The following is a 16,198-nucleotide window of genomic DNA, read 5'->3' on the forward strand; positions in this document are numbered from 1 at the left end:
TGGATGTTCTTCGTGTTTCACTGTTGCAGTCATAACTGTAGGGTACTCCTGCTGGCAGGCAGCCCGAGGTCGGCCAGAATATCAAAGTCTGGGTCCGGCGTCGGCTGTTTCAGCTAGAACCCTGACGTCAGAGTGCATGGGTATAAAGCTGACAGCCGACGCCATCTTCTCCAGTCTTTCTTGCCGTGCGGTGGAAAGCAGTTCGCTAGTTGTTGGTTGGCGTTTTCAAGACAACGTGGTGTGATTGTCGTCGGTCCGAAGTTTTCTACTTCTCTTCTCAAAGCTAAGTCAAAGACTCCTGTTAAACCCAGACTTTCTGCTCAAGCTTCTTCGGATTCAGCTCCTAAGACTCAGAAGCAATTACTTCGGATGGCTGAGGATTTATTAACTATGATTAGGGGCTCTCACCCTCCTCCTGAGAAAAGGCCTAGACAGGATATCCCTTATGATTCCTCTGATCAGGCTTCTGTATCTTCTGTTACTTCCTCTGATCAGGATTACTCTTTTCCTCCATATGAGGATTCGAATGCAGAGGATTCTGTTCCCTCTGCCTCTCCCCCTGAAGATTTCTCTTTTGGGGAAACCTTGCATGAGATGAGGGAGCATTTTCACTGGGAAGGTCAAGATTACTCTGCTTCCAAAAAGAGACTCAGGGAATTTCTTCTTCTCCCTCAGCACAGGCCTTTAGCTATTCCTCCTGTACTTGACATTGTGGATGATGCCTTCTCTGAAGCTAACTTGAATCCTGATTCCATGCCACCTGCTCTTTCTAAGCCTGATAGATTTTACAGGGTCCCTGATTCCCATCAATTCTTATTCAAGAACCCTTCTGCTGATCCTGAAACCAATTTGCAGGGTTCCAAGGCTGCTAAGGCTGCCTCCTCTAAGAATCCTATCCCCTCTGAAAAGGATTCTCGTGCCTTGGACAGGTGGGGCAAAAAGGTTTATACTTCAGCTACCCTTTCTATTAGAGCTTTAAATTGCCAGTTTCACATGTTTAAGTATCAACAGTTTCTTTTATCTGTTTTAAAACAAAGGATTTCTACCTTTCCTGCATGTGCTGAGGACAAGGAATTACAGGATGTGTTGCATGCTACTGAACAAGTTAGCAAACATAGTTTACATTGTGGATTTGATGCCTTAGAGGCTTCTTGCAGGGCGGCTGCCTCTGGTACTGTTATCAGGAGGCATGCTTGGCTTCGTGAGCAGAATTTACTTGAACAAGTTAAGGCAAAATTGCTAGATGCCCCTGTTCAGCATGATGTCTTATTTGGGTCTAAGGCTGAGGAGGTTATTAAAAAGATGGAAGAAAAAGCCAAGTCTATGCAGACTGTAAAAGATTTCTTGCAAGTACAGCCTCCTAGATTTTCCAGAAATTGGCCCTCCAAAAATTGGTCTTTTCCCTCCTCTGACAGGCCTCAAAGGGGAAGATATAGACGCTCCTGGGGTCGGGCGCAGGCTCAGGCCTCTTACAGATCTAGACAGTGGACTGCTTCTTCACCTAGAAGGGGGGAAGACAGATCTCAAACCCAAAGAAAGCAGACTCAATGACTCCCTCTGTTGGGCTTCAGGTCCTCCTTCCCAGGATGCCCCTCTTGGAGGAAAACTTTCTCTTTTTTACCAAAATTGGACTCACATTACCCAGGACAAATGGGTGTTAGACGTGATTTTGAAAGGTTACAGATTCCACTTTCACACTCTGCCAAGGCCTTCCGGCTGGCCAGATCTGCCAAAACATCAATGGACAGAGGCCTTAAATCAAGTGGACGCTTTATTAGCCTTAAGAGCCATAGAACCTGTTCCACCTCTAGAGGTGGGGAAAGGTTTTTACTCAAGACTTTTTCTGGTCCCAAGAAAACAAAACTCCTGGAGACCTATTCTGGACCTCTCAATAATTAAACACCTTTTTGGAAATTCCAAAATTCAAGATGCTTACACTTCAACAACTTCTTCCAGTGCTCTCACAAGATGCTTGGATGGTAACATTGGACTTAAAAGAGGCTTACTTACACGTCCCCATAAGGCAACAATGCAGAAAGTACCTCAGATTCAAGGCAGGCTTGAGGCACTTCCAATTCTCTGTACTGCCATTTGGCTTATGTACTGCACCCAGAGTTTTTACCAAATGCCTGGCTCCAGTAGTAGCTTACTGCAGACTTCAGGGGATTCAGATTTACCCCTATCTGGACGACTGTCTAATTCAGGCAGACAGCAACGACCTTCTACTTCAACACCTGCATTTTGTTCAACGTCTTCTCCTACTGCTGGGATTCTCAGTGAACACAAAAAAGTCACATTTGATTCCTTCTCAACGAATGACCTTCTTGGGAGCTCTTTTGGACACAAGTTTACAGAAGGCCTTCCTCACTCCAGAAAAACAGTTACAGCTGGCTTCAATCTTCAAGACCTTGGCAGCATTGACTCAGCTCACTGCAAGGAAATTCCTGCAGGCTCTGGGCTACATGGCCTCTTGCATCCTGTTGATTCCAAATGCGAGGCTTCACATGAGGAAACTTCAATGGTACCTAAAGAGTGTATGGTCTCAACATTGCCACAGTCTGGATACAATGATTCCACTGATTCCCTGCCTCCAGAAGGAATTCCTTTGGTGGTCCAGGGCATGTGTTTTGAACGAAGGCAAGCCCTTTCGTCTACCTCAACCTACTCAGATCATAACCACGGACGCCTCGGATTATGCATGGGGAGCTCATTTTCTAGACAAATGCCAACAGGGTTCTTGGACAAACAAACACCTTCTATGGCACATCAACTTGAAAGAAATGTTAGCAGTCCAAAGTGCTCTTCTAGCCTTCCAGACTCTTTTGAAGCCAGGACCTCTGCTAATTCGAACAGACAATACCACAGTCATGTGGTACATAAACAAGCAAGGGGGCTCTCACTCTTACCCCTTTGCAGACTTGCCATGACCTTATGGGATACAGCCCTAAATTTGAATCTGGATCTTCAGGCACAGTTCATTCCAGGAAAACAAAATCTCTTAGCAGACAGCCTAAGCAGAAACATTTTGGATCCTCACGAATGGATGTTGGACCCCAACTTATTTAGCAAGATAACTGCAGTTTGGGGCTGTCCTCAGATAGATCTGTTTGCATCCCATCTCAACCATCAGTTGCCTCTCTTTTGCACCAGGTCCTTCCACAAGACAGCTTGGAAAGTGGATGCCCTGTCCTTCGGCTGGAGGATTCTTTCGGGATATGCCTTCCCCCCTCTTCCTCTTCTGCCTCTGGTATTGCTAAAGATAAAGCAAGACAAACCCAGACTGATCATTTTGATAGCTCCAAATTGGCCTCGTCAGTTTTGGTACCCTACTCTACTGCACCTTTCCTTGTTTCCTCCTTGGAGTCTTCCTCTGACCCATTCTCTACTGTCCCAGCATCAGGGTCAGGTATTTCACTCTCAAATCAAGACCCTCTGTCTGGCAGCTTGGCTCATCAAAAGCAATTGATTCCTTTTTCTCTTCCTAAACAAGTTTTGGATGTTCTTTTGGAAGCTAGGCGTCCTAGTACAAGGAAATCTTATGCTTCTAAATGGAAAAGATTTTGTATGTGGATGCAAGATCGTGGCTCTGATCCTTTAATACCTGATATCTCATCTATTTTACTTTATCTCTCAGACCTTTTGATTAAAGGCCTTTCATTTTCTTCCATTAAAATTCATGCTTCTGCTATTTCAGCACATTTCAATTGTGATTCTCCCATTTTTTTTCCCACCAGTTGGTCAGACAATTTCTGAGAGGAGCTAAGAATTTAAAACCTCCTAGAACTCCTCCTGTCCCTCCTTGGGATCTCAACTATGTCTTGGAAAAGCTTACTTTGCCTCCTTTTGAGCCTGCTGCCTCTGCGGACATTAAGTTCTTATCCTGGAAGACAGCTATCTTGTTGGCCTTGACTTCTGCCAGAAGGGTGTCTGAGTTGCAAGCCCTCATGGCCGTGGAACCATACCTAATTTTCCATCAGGACAGAGTTTCCTTGAGGACCAATCCTACTTTTATGCCTAAGGTTGTTTTTAGAGTGGCTCTAAATCAGACTATTCACCTTCCTACCTTTTTTCCAAAACCCCAAAATAGGGGGGAAAGGATTTTGCATTCATTGGACGTACACAGGCAACTACGTTTTTACCTGGACAAAACTAAAAGTTTCAGAAAATCAGATCAATTGCTTATTTCTTTTGCTTCCAGTTCTCTTGGTAAAGCCATTTCTAAGCAAACTATTTGCAAATGGATTGCTCATGGAATAAGATATCGTTATTCTCTTTATGGAAAACAGATTCCAGGTACCGTCAGGACTCATTCTACTATAGAGCAGCTGCCACTTCAGCAGCCTTACTCAGAGGAGTTCCTACCAAGGACATTCTGGAGGCTGCCACTTGGAGCTCTGTGCATACTTTTTTCCAAGCACTATAACCTCCCTTTGTACTCTAAGTCTAGGGCAGGCTTTGCCTCTGCTGTCTTGCAGGGTCTTCTAGCTGCTCCTTCTACTTCATAACCTCCTCCCGTATTCTCAGCTTTGGGATTCTACCCTACAGTTATGACTGCAACAGTGAAACACGAAGAACATAGTACAGTTGTGTATACCTACCATAAATGTAGATGTTCGAGTGTCTTCACTGTTGCAGTCGGTGTTTCCCTCCCTCCAGACCCCTCTGGTTTCTATTTGCTTACTGTGTTTCCTTTTCCACTACCTTTCTGGTGTATTTGTGTTTCCCTTGGGACACCTTTTGGTTTTATGGGGGCTTCTGACATCAGGGGCAAGAAAGGCTGGAGAAGATGACGTCGGCTGTCAGCTTTATACCCATGTGCTCCGACGTCAGGGTTCTAGCTGAAATAGCCGATGCCGGACCCAGACTTTGATATTCTGGCAGACCTCGGGCTGCCTGCCGGCAGGAGTACCCTACAGTTATGACTGCAACAGTGAAAACACTCGAACATCTACATTTATGGTAGGTATACACAACTGTACTTTATCGCTCACTTGTGACTTTGAGGATTCTAGGCGTTTCCATATCTAGATGACTGGCTCCTCACCGCCCCCACCAAGTGTCTACTGGAAGAAGCCCTGCACTACACTCTCATAGCACGATGCCTGAGAATCACTATAAACTGGGAGAAGTTCAACACGACCCCATCTCAGTCTTTGGAATTTATGGGGGGTACTGTTGGACACGGAAAATTGCACAGCATGTCTTCCGGACCACCAGGTTCAAAGAATAAGGCAACAGGTTCAACTGCTGCTCTGTCACCACAAATCTCCTGCTCGATCTGTACTCCAACTCTTGGGGTCAATGGCAGCCTCGATCACCATTGTTCCTCTAGCCAGATTCCACATGAGGCTCCTTCAGTGGTTACTTCTCACTCAGTGGTACCCTCTACAACATCCTTTGTCTTTTCAGATAAGTGCAACTCAGACATGCAAGCAAGATTTACTTTGGTGGGCGTCTCGAAATCTCCAACAATGGTCTCGCCCCTTCAGCCCCCATCAACTGAAAGCCACAATGACCACGGATGCCTCCCTGATGGGGTGGGGAGGCTATGTCAGGGAAACTCAGTCCGAGGCACCTGGTCGGAGACAGAGGCCCTTTTGCATATCAATGTCCTGGAACTGAGGGTGGTGCTACTAGCATTGCAAGCATTTCATTCCATCCTTCCATCAGGGACTATTATGATCCAGTCAGACAATATGTCAGTGGTCTGGTACATCAACAAGCAAGGGGGCACCAGATCTTACCTGTTATGCAGAGAGGCCTTGAGAATATGACAATGGGTGATAGCATCCAACCGCTTTCTGATTGCAACGCACATTCCCCGGGAGCTCCAACGTGATAGCGGACAAATTGAGCAGGTGCATTCAGTAACCTCATGGGTGGTCCCTCAAACCTATGATAGCGGCAAGAATCTTCAACCGCTGAGGTCAGCCTTGCTGCGACTTATTCACCTCTCCAACCAACTACAAGTGCAGCAACTATTTTGCCCTAATCCCCTCTCGGGGACAGTCACTGAAGGACGTTGTAGTCCACTCTTGGCCCTCAGGTCTACTTTATGCTTATCCTTGTCTTCCCTTCATCTCCCAATTTCTGAAGAAAGCATGACAGTTGAAAAGCAAAGTGATCCTCATTGCTTCATATTGGCCTTGACAAGTCTGGTTCCCCTTCCTCTGGCCTAACCTGCTAGATCAACAGTGGATCCTCAATCCATCCCCCAACGTTTATCTCCCATCCGCAGTGTCTGACTCCACCCCAGTCTAACAAACCTGAAACTGACAGCTTGGTTTCTCCACTTCCAATTATTGCCAGGCAGGAAAACCTCTCGTCCCCCTGTGCGCAATATTCTTATTACATCTCATAAATCATCCATCAGACTAATCTATCTCAATAAATGGAAAAGATTTTCTCTATGGGCAGCGAATAAACAATTAGACCCCTTGTCAGCCCCAGTTTCAGTGGTTTTGGATTACTTATCACATCTTTTCCACTCTGGGGTGTCTGCCTCTACTATTCGTGTGCATTTAGCTGCCATTTCAAATTTCCACATTGGTTTTCAGGATTCTTCGCTTATGTCACATAGACTCTGTAAAACTTTCTTGAAGGGGGTTATCCACTTAAAACCTCCCTTAGAGAACCGGTACAACCTTGGGATTTGGCATTGGTTCTGCAAGCTCTAACAGCTCCCCCTTTGAAACTGCATCTTCATGTGATGTAAAATATCTCTCTTGGAAAACTTTGTTTCTGATTGCAATCACATTGACCAAATGCTTGTCAGAACTTCAAGCCTTATGCATCAAACCTCCCTATCTTATCCTCCGTAAGGATAGGGTATTACTGAGAACTAATTCTTCCTTTTTACCAAAAGTGGTGTCAAGAGCGGTCTATCATACAATCTATTGACCTTCCAGTGTTCGTTCCTAACCACTCTAACAAGGGAGAGTATTGCATGCACTCCTTGGATGTTCATAGGCAAATACGATTTTATCTGTAGAGAACAAAATCTACCCGTAAATCAGATCAACTATTCCTGGCTTTTTCTGGACATAGATGAGGTCATCCTGTCTCAAAAGTTACATTGGCTTCATGGTTGAGAAATTGTATTACATTCTACAAAGTCTATGGCAACTGCAGCAGCTTTCCATGCTAAGGCTTCCCTCAGTGATATTTGCTCAGCTGCGACTTGGGCCAAACCTCATATCTTTATTCTTCGTTACAAATTGGACTTGGCCACCAGAGGTAGAACTTCTTTTGGCTTCTTGGTGCTCATGAATGTCCTTCCATGAGGGCCACCCAAGGATACAGGTAGCTGGGGACACTGTCCCATCAGTAAGGAATGAACAAAGATTAAAAACATCAGATAAAAAAGTTATGTCTTACCATAATGTTCCATCTGTGTTGTTGATCTTCGTTCATTCATTACTTCCCACCCTCCGTCCCCCACCGGAGGTTCCTGGTTGATCTCGTATACTGTAGGTCTGTTATGACCAGAGGTAGCCTCTACTTTTGTCTGTTCACTTGCAAACTCGACCTGAGGTAACAAGGAGCAGAGCATTCTGGGTGGGACCATGGCTGGAGAGTTTTTGGTTGACGCAAGCTTGATATTTGGCCGGCTGGGTTCCGAGGACAGAACCGATAACCCAACAGTGATGAATGAACAAAGATCAACAACACAGATGGAACTTTATGGTAAGCCATAACTTCTTTTTTTGGGTTGTCCCAACCCTGTTACCCTCCCCATTTATCATGTTTGGTATATGTATATTTTTTCTTTCTATTTTAAACACATTATTAACAACCCAAGCCACCCAGTCCATAAATCCCTTTTGTCATAAACTTTTGCAATGTTCCGTACTACTTTAAAGTTTTCAGATATCCTTTCAAAGTCTCTCTCTCTCTACCTCATTTCAAAATTGAACATGAAGTTTCTTTCTTGTTTCCCTATTAAATGCGTTTATCATATAAAGAGTCCATGGATTACAGTCTTTCTTTTTTTCATATTCTCCAAGAAAAATTTTCCATTGAAAAAAGTGTCAAATATAATGTCACAAAATGTCGCTCTTTTAACAAGAATAATACTCTTACCTCATGTACTTTTATACCTAAAGGAGCTATTATTAAATTGTCCCACACTTCATACCTGAGCATTTATTTGTCTTCTTTACTTTGAATCCTTACCTACTCCACTTTTGGCATATTTTACTTCCTCTGCACGTTTTCTTTTCTGTCTCTCCACTGTTCTTCAGGATTGTGTCTGTATCCTCCTTTTGTATTTTCTCCATAATGTCCCCCAGGAAGCATCTCCTTAATTTTCTAGCTCACTGTGCACTACCATTTATTTAAGTAAATCATCCCATAGCCCTCCCAACTGGAGGGTTGTAATTACACATCCTTCATTTGATAACTCATCTCCATTAAACAAATTTTCTTTCAAATATATCCTTAGAATCTTGTGCACATTCTCTGATCTTAATATTTGCCTTCTCCTCCATTTCTGTCACCACTCCATCATCTCCTCCCTGTTTTTCCAGGCTGCCTCTGCACCTAGAACAGAAATGGGAAGTTCCCCTGCAAAATGGGTCTCACTCTTAATGATGTGTAAGGGAAGTTCCCCTGCAAAATGGGTCTCACTCTCAATGATGTGTAAGGGAAGTTCCCCAATGCCCTGGCTAAATTTCCCCTAGAAGTATAAATACCACCTTGGGTCTTCCCTCAAAAGAGGCTACTAGCCTAGTGGGGCTAACCCAGTCAACAAAGGATCAGTGATAAATATGAATGTGTAAAATGTTACATTCAGTGCTGTTGTCATTATCTTAATGAAATAACAGTGTTCTCTGGCAATGGAAATGTTCAGAACTAAGGAAATAAATAACTGAGGAATTAATTCATTAATTTCCTGCACCCTTTCAGCACTGCGTCATAGGCCTACATTTCACTGTACACAGTATTGCACACAATACAGGTGATAAATGTATAATGCAGACAACAGTATAAAAGGAAGGGAAAATCATTACAGTAGGGTTACATAACTAACACTGGTATGTACATCTGGCTGCTTGATTTGTTTTGCTGTTCAACTCCTCCTTGAAATGCAAGCCACAGAATTGATTGTACTCTAGTAAAGTCAGAATGTGTAGTTATTTGCAAACTTGTGTTTTTAGGGAAAAATGTTGCGTCATCAGGATAGACATCTTCAGTCTTGAGGAAAACTGCATCCTCATGGATGCACTTAACGTGTATGGGGGGGGCAAAGCAGGCAAAATGAACTAAAGTATGGTATCAAGTTGCATCTGGTATAAATGCACTGGAGGGACACTGCATTTTGGCATAGTGTAGGAAACGGGCTAATAACATGGTGAGCTGTGCAATGATCAAAGCTAGCAGAATGCAGTAATCTGTAGCAGCACAGGTGGTAGTCCTTCCCCTGTCCAACCTTTAACACCTGATGAGTACCTGCTGTCTGTAAGGAGTGTTGATGCTGAGTAGTATGGTACAGAAATCACTTAAGGATCACATACAGGCAGTGCAGAAAGTGAGCGGCTGGCTGGCATTGCTAATTTCATTCTAGGTGTACTTGCCATTGTAATCATGTACATGACTCTTAAATGTTTCCTTGTCGGGTAATCTGTCAATATCGGCTGTATTGCCACATATGCGTAATTTGCATGGACATCATGTCTTTACTACAAGTCACAGGTCACATTAATCACATCATTACGTATTTCCTAACAAGGTCACCAGCAGAAACTGTCACATTCTCCATTGTAGCATAGCGGGCTGATGTTGATCGCAGACTGGCTGTGTGATGCCATTATTTTCATTGTCCTGAGACAGCCTCAGAGCAGTGGCACACATTCAGTGTGTAGTGGCAGGAACCCCTACCCCACAGCAGGTGGATAACTTTGTAGTCAGTGACATAGGCTCACACACTTGGCATAATGAGAAAATGGCATTACAGCAAGGGGAGGATACCACATAGCTCAACACCTGTTCCTTGTCCACAGCCTGAACCCTTTGACTGAAGAAACCCTTTATGAGGTAGCAATGCTCACTGTTCTACCTGTAAATAGGGGTGCCAGGGGAAGACGGCTTTTAGTTAGCCTGGGCCTGACATTGCATGTTTCTGGAACTATTGCTATTTTGAGTGTGGTAGAGATGGTCGGAGTGCTACAAGGGTGTAAGAAGTACCAATACATAAGAATAGTGGATGCCAGGGACAGTAATATGCATTCTACTCTGCTGTATGGTTGCATACATGACATCCGTATCAGTCTCTATCTGTACCTAAGTAAGGACTTAACGGACTTGCACTGGGGACATAGCTGAACAATGACTAAGGAGTGTCCACATGCATAGTGGAGCAATAGACAAGACACCGCTTGTATCCGAAGAAAGTCCTGTAGTCATTCATATGACATCACTGAAGAAGAAGGTAGCCAGGGCAAAAACAGACAGCAAGTGAAGAAACTTCTTAGTCAAGGTCTAGCTTCTGCAGCAAGTGATGCAACTTCTCAGTCAAGATCTAAGTCCCACAGCACTGTTCACTCAGTATCAAGCGGTTCCATCCAGACAGCATCTCCACATCAAGCTCACAAGCCATCACTTGTTCACTATCTCTGGGACCATCACCCACACTATCTTAGGGGGAATATTGTGTATGACATTTTACAAATGTAAGTACAATTTTTAACATTCATGATGTGGAAGATACTTTGCAAACATGGTGTAGTTGAGTTGACATCACATGTACAGCACAGGAGAAATGCTGCACTTGCTCCTTGTACCTGAAAGAAATGTGGTAACAGGAAAAAGAAAATAAAAGAACAATAGCAGCGATGACATGCTTCATGATGGAAAACAAAATACATAGGTTTATATGTACTTACCCCGATAAGTAGGCTATTTACCTGGGAGGATCTTAAGAAGCCCAGTCTTACAGTCACATGTTAGTTTTTAGCAGTTATATTTTACATACCAGTAGCCCAGAGGCTGGAAAAACAAGGAAATGTTGGAACATTTACTTGTGTCCCTCTTGGATAAGGGCAATGGGTGCTAAACCAGAGGTGAATTTGCAGCTTCCCATCCATTCATCCAGTTATGTTGAATAGAGTAAGGGAAGTACTTTAAGTGGAGTAGAAGTACTCTGATACATGTCTATCCCAATAAATGTTCTGTTTGTGTTGCCAAAGAGACTGAGATTTGTTGAGCTGGTGTTGACACTTATCTTGGACTTGCAAATGCGCAATAGCTGTGGCAGGATAGGGTCTGTTGAAGCTCTATATGTGATGCAGAGGTCACCTCTTAGTATACTTCATGATACTGATTATTGGGACAAGGTTTTGAGATGGTCTACCTATTTTCTTTTTTTTTTGGTTTAGACCCTTTTATTTATTTTTTTAACTAATTTTGTCAGTCTGGCTGTATAAAGTGTTTGGACAGGTGCATACTGAACAGGGCATTATATTCAATGAAAGCCAAGTATAGTGGAATCCCTGGACCCGGGCACGATACCTTTAGACATATTCTGTGTGCTTCCTTACAATAGTTGATACGTAGTGATCAAAAGACAGTTCATTGTCGACACAGGTTCCCAGATCCTTGGCTATGGGGTCAACTTTCAGGGGTGTGTTGTCAATGTTTTAGCTACAACGGACGTTATGCTTGACAAAGGATATGGTTATACATTTCTTGGCATTTAGTTTTAGTCCATAGTTTGACACCAGCTGTTGGTTTAGAAAAAGCCATCGTAGAGGATTTTGGTGTCTTCTGTGGAGTTTGATAACACAAAGTTATCTGCAAACCTGGCTAGCCCATAAACCTTTAGCATTTGCTTTGAACTCCATGAAGTAACAAAGAGAATGGCCCAAGGAATCGACAGTAAGGTACACTGCTAGTGACATGTCTTTTGTAAGCAGTGCAGATGCTCACTCTAACTTACTGGGTTCTGTTTGTGAGGCAATTTTCTGTCCAACAAGTTACTTAGTCTCACAGCTGATTCTAAATCCCTATCTATGATAACCCAATTGTGGGATGGTGTTGAATGCCTTTGTGAGATCTAGGTATGCAGTGTGTACTGATGTGATCTCATCCTTTGCTTCACTAACCTTCTCAAAGAAATCTACCAGGTCATGTAGGCAGAATTTGCCCTTAAGATATCCAACCTGGCTTGGATTAAGAGTTTGTAGGTTAGCCATGTCCTATTTATTAATTCCGTAATGATACATTCCATAGCTGTGGAAATTAGGCTGGTCAAGGCTTATTGATCTGTAACTGTTCTGTCTGTTAACACCAAATCTTTGTGCAAGGAGACAGCTGTTGCTGTCCTCTATTTATCCGGCGCAAAGTCTTTTTGGAGGCTGATATTGAATAATGCATTTGGGGGGCTGACAAGTCATGTTTCAGACTAACCATTAGGCAACCTAGTATGTTATCCATTTTCTGTTAACAAGCAAGTACCACTTCAGTAAGATGGCAGTGAATTACTCTGAGTGCAGCCCTTAACTTTTTGTAACACAAGCTCTTCTATGCAAACAATGTCAGTATAGCTAGCACTTGTGCCACTGACCAGTAAAAACCTTACAAATAATGACTGCTACTACCAACAACCAATACATTTATGTGTGATATGTGGAGAAATGTCTCTGCATTGTAAGTTGATCATTCATCACTTTGAATAACCCACTATTAACAAACACTGTAAGCACAAAGTTGTATCTATGTAACTTTACATGATCACATAGCGAAAGTCATGGCCCATACTTGTGGACTAGATGATAATGCCACTTTGCCCGCACTGCTTTATACCATGTACATTGTCATTATAGTTAAGGTCTTACCTTTGTGGATACAAGGTATAGGGTTTGATTACGTCTTCTGGTCATTGGCTAGGCTTGTAATAGTATGCAGGCTGATAGCGTGGTATTTACCTATGAACCTATGTAAAAGCCAGTTTAGAGGATGTGCTGAACTGCAGCCATCAGCTGGCCACCATCAATATTGTCACTGATGAGACAGAGCAGGGAAAGCTGCACTGCCACTCTTGTTAACTGGCTGTGGCAGTTTTGCACCAGACTGATCCATGTTCATTATGCAGAATCCACCAGGCTGCAAGCATTGTGCAGATGGTAACAGGTTTGTACTGAAGGTCCCCAAATCATCCAAGCAGTGGAAACTGACTTTGAATTGAAAAAACACTCGCTCAAGGACTATCAGTGTTTGGAACAGGGGAGTGTTAAAGTGCCCCTTTGCAAATACTTGGGGGTTATGGACTGCTGTTAGTAGCCAGGATTTCAGTTGGTAGCCTGTGTCACTTGCAGAACAAAACACCATGGGGGCAAATAAAATAGCTGGTGACTACTCTGTACTACGTATGCCACAATGTAGGTAAAGAACTATTGTTAACAGCATTAGAATGCTTTGCAGTACAGCAAACTTGTGTGCCAAATGTGAGAATCATGGGCACTGCCAGGATGCTGGGCCAACATGTTCGTGATGCACCCTCATGCATCACATACATACATATACACATCCACGTGAACACACATGCACACTACCTGGCAGATGGTAAAGTAGTAGTCCTTCCTGCTGTAATACTGGTACTTCCATGATCTGGATGGGGCCCTTACAGCAACATGGCTGCAATCTGTCCCACTAAGTACTTGAAAAACACAGTAGTCGAAGAGAGAATAAGGAATGGTACTTTCAAAAGGGACCAAGTAGAGGTAATAATAAGTACCAGTCCGACACAGCTGCAGGTAAAATCCACAAAACTTTAATAAAAACAAAAAATAAAAGAGTAAGCGCTTTCATGGTATATTCCTACCGCTTCTTCAGACTGAATACTAAAGAACACAAGTCATTTAAATAGCACATCAATCAGCACATCAACTAAGCATACAATGGTTATAGTGCCAATACATAAAAACACAAACCTATATACCAGTGTCAGTGTTTCAAAGGTCTGGCTTTCAAGAAAGGTTTAAGAGAGAATACCTCATTTAAACCAGGTGCTTTATCCGCATTTAAAGATAGAATCCACTTCTGTTCAGCGGATTCAGTCCAGTTCCTAATGTCCCCCCTCTTAAACTCTCTGAAATGATTTCAAGCACTAAGAATCTAAAATGATGATCTGTCCCATAATTAATGGCATGCTTAGCCAGAGCATTAGCTTCTTTTCTATGTTTTATGTCTCTTTGTTGTTCTAAAATTCTTTTAGCTGTCTATTGCTCATCCCAACATAAAAAGCATGACATTTAATACAATAACTAAAGTAAACTTTATTAGATGTCCTGCAATCAGCATAAAAATTTGTCTCCAATTTAAAATTCATACCAGGATGTACATATTTGCAACCCGTATGAATGAACTTGCATGCTGTGCAATTTCTGCACTGAAAAGTCCCTTTCCTGTCTGATAGCTTCTCCTTATTATAGAGAGAGGTATTATAACATGAGTCGATGTTCATCGTGTTACCCTGCTGCAGTCATCACACTTGGGTTATCCTGTCGTCAGGCAGTCCCACAGTCGGACGGAATTCCAAAGTCTTGGTCCGGCGTCGGTTGCTGTCGCTTCTTCCCTGACATCAGTGCGCCAGGGGTATATATATTGCAGCCGACGCCATTTTCTTCAGTCTTTCTTGCCATGCGGTGCCCGAAGCAGAAGCAGTTCGCAAGTGCCATTCGGCCGACTCCTGAGATTTTCGAATTCGAATTTCAGACCGAAGTCTTCTATAAAGCTAAGTACCCCGTTGGGGAAACTTTTCTTGCCTCAGACCGATGTCAGAAAAAGTTAACAATTGTATTTCTTGTGGGAAGCAAATACCTCATAAGGATTTTCATTCTTATTGCATACCTTGCCTAGGCCCAGATCACGACGTCACTAGTTGTCGTTTTTGTGCTAGGTTTAATAAACGTACTATTAAAAGACGCTTTGATTTCGCACAACACTACTTCGGTAGAAAATTTAATTACAGTATGCCGTCGGAGCAACCGGCTACCGGCGTGCACAAAAAACGCAAGGATAAGGACAGACAGCCCAGGTCTAAGCCAGATTCCGAGGCCTTGGCTGGTCCGGTCTCCGGTTCTCCGGTCCTCAGTGAGGCTCCGACGCAGCCCCTGACTACCGCAGATCTGGAACCCGAGACCGCTTTGGAACTTTTGGCAGAATGTACCAGGCCGACGCAACCATTTTGTTCAGACCCTACCGACGACATTGCTGATAAAGATGTCGGTGCTGCAGAAACGCCATCGGTTTCTGAAGTCGTTTTCAGACCGACGATGCTCACCATTAAAACGTATCCTAAGACGAAGACTCCTATTAAATCTAAAAGGACTGCAGTTCAGTCCCCTGTTCAAGGCCTCATGCCTAAGAAACAGATGCTCAAAATGGCTGAAGATTTGATCTCTTTAATCAGGGGTTCCCAGCCTCCTCCTGACAAAAGGCCTAGACAAGAGGAAGATTATGCATCCTCTGAACAAGTGTCCATTTCTTCAGCCTCCTCTGAAGACCAAGATTACTCCTCCCCTTATGAAGATTCTGATGCTGAGGATTCCATTCCCTCAGCTTCTCCTCCTGAAGACTACTCCTTTGGGGAAACTTTACACACTATGAGGGAACATTTCCACTGGGAAGGTCAGGACTACTCTTGACTCGAAGAAAAGGCTCAGAGAGTTTATTTTACTCCCCCAGCACAGACCACTTGCCATCCCACCAGTGTTAGACATTGTGGATGATGTTTACTTAGAATCCAGTTTGAACCCAGACTCTGTACCTCCTGCTCTGGCCAAGCCTGACAGATACTATAGAGTGCCTGATTCCCACAAATTTCTATATAAAGGTCCTGTTGCTGACCCAGAGACAATCTTCCAGGGTCCCAAAGGGGCTAAGGCTTATATGGCTAAAAATCCTGTACCCTCTGAAAGGGATTCCAGAGCATTAGACAGGTGGGGGAAAAAGGTTTACACCTCGGCCACTCTAGCTATGAGGGCACTAAATTGCCAATTTCACATGCTTAAGTATCAGCAATTTCTAATCTCTCAGTTAAAGCAAAGAATCACCACTCTCCCTCAACAGTCTGAATTGAAAGAAATGCAGGATCTGTTGCATGCAACTGAACAGGTGGGCAAACACACTTTACAATGTAGGTTTGATTCTCTGGAGGCCTCCTGCAGAGCAGCTGTCACTGGGTCTGTCATACGTAGGC

The 16,198-nt window shown here is 43.4% G+C and overlaps 1 protein-coding gene across 3 annotated transcripts in view; it reads left to right on the plus strand.

Annotated features, from left to right (window-relative positions):
* The window catches only part of HMG20A (high mobility group 20A), a 1,114,809-nt gene that overhangs the window by 308,113 nt on the left and 790,498 nt on the right, over positions 1-16,198 (plus strand). The gene's annotated exons all lie outside the window — the stretch shown is intronic.

This window comes from Protopterus annectens, chromosome 7.part0 (genome assembly GCF_019279795.1).
Source record: "Protopterus annectens isolate FY-2018-M chromosome 7.part0, PAN1.0, whole genome shotgun sequence".
In the NCBI taxonomy this organism is placed as follows: domain Eukaryota; kingdom Metazoa; phylum Chordata; order Ceratodontiformes; family Protopteridae; genus Protopterus; species Protopterus annectens.